Source organism: Podarcis pityusensis (assembly GCF_964106645.2).
Source record: "Podarcis pityusensis genome assembly, chromosome: 7".
NCBI classification, from domain to species: Eukaryota; Metazoa; Chordata; class Lepidosauria; order Squamata; family Lacertidae; genus Podarcis; species Podarcis pityusensis.
Genome location: NC_138031.1, coordinates 9,548,671 through 9,550,336, shown reverse-complemented (window position 1 = coordinate 9,550,336; position 1,666 = coordinate 9,548,671).

The following is a 1,666-nucleotide window of genomic DNA, read 5'->3' as shown; positions in this document are numbered from 1 at the left end:
AAGAGGGGAATGGTGCAGTCTGGCGTTTGAGAAAGGCTGTTTACGGTCTCAAACAAAGTGGAAGGTGTTGGAACCAGTGTTTAAATGAAGCCCTTGTAAAACTTGGTTTTAAAAGGAGTGTGGCTGATCCATGCCTGTACACAAAGGGGACAGGCAACAAATATCTAATGCTCTTAGTCTTTGTTGATGATTTGCTTGTGGCAGGGAGTTCCACAGATGAGATCCAGAAGCTCACAAGCCAACTGGAAAAGAGGTTTAAGCTTAAAGCCTTGGGGCCTGTAAGCAATTACTTGGGAGTAGAAGTAAGGCAGGAAGCTGGTGGAAGCTTCCTATTGAGCCAGAAAGAGAAAATTATTCATTTGATAGAGCAGTTTGGCATGGAAAACTGCAAGCCAGTTCAGACTCCCATGACACCAGATTTCCCAAAGACAGTGTGTGATGATGAATTTGATCAGCCTGAGTTGTATCACTCAAAAATAGGATCACTGTTGTATTTAAGCCAGTGGTCAAGGCCAGACATTGCATGTGCTACAAATGTTCTGAGCCAACGTGTATCTAAACCCAGTACTGCCGATTGGTGTGCTTTGAAAAGGCTTATCAGATATCTAAAGGGGACATTAAATGTATGTTTGAAGATATGTAGTACACAAGACGAAAAACTAGAAGTATTTGTTGATGCGGACTGGGGAAGCTGTGTAGCTACCAGAAAATCTACAAGTGGAATGGTTATGATGTTTGCCAATTTCATAATTGGATGGAGGTCAAAGAAACAAGGATTTGTTGCGACCTCATCCTGTGAGGCAGAATATGGGAGCCTGTCACTAGCATGCAATGAAATCTTGTGGTTTATACAGATACTAAAAGATCTAGATTGTAAAGTAGATTTGCCTATCCAAGTGTATGAAGATAGCAAATCGTGCATTGCATTAGCGGGCTCGGAAATAATGAAATCCGCATCAAAACATATTGCTATCCGTCATGCGAATGTTAGAGATTGTGTACAGAATGGGGTAATCAAACTGGAGTATTGTCAATCACAAGATAATATTGCTGATTTGTTTACCAAGCCTTTGCCAGCAACATGCCATAATGAATTGATGACAAAACTGGGTTTATGTATATAATCTATGTATGTATTGTTTCTGTTGGGGTTTTTCACATTTAAGAAACAGAAGGGGTGTCACGGCTAAAATGGCCGCTGTTTCTTTAATGCAAATAAAGCTGGGTCAGCATGACTCAGCGGCCTGCAGCAGGTTGTATATATAAAGTGAGAAATGTTAGTTAGTGCTGAGGCTGGTGTTTGGGTTGGTTGGTGCTGGTGTGTATAGTTATTCAGTCGTGTTTTGCACAAAGACTTTTAAGAATAAAACTCTGCAAGGATATTCTCGTGGACTCTTTTTGTGCCGACAAGGGTCCGAGGACCAGGCTGAGGAGACAAAGGGAGGTCAGAACCCTTTCCTTCTTTTTTTTGCTTTTTACAAACACTGACACAGCCTTCTTAAACAGAGCTCTCAGCAGCAGTTAGATGCTGGAAACAATCTGTGTCGTTTCAGACCCTTGGTGTTTCCTGTGTTCCATCTGAACCCTTGGCTCTGTGACCATCTAGAATCCCTGACCTTTGGACTGTATATGGATTCTGTTCTCTGGTAAGAGTTCATTGGAGATC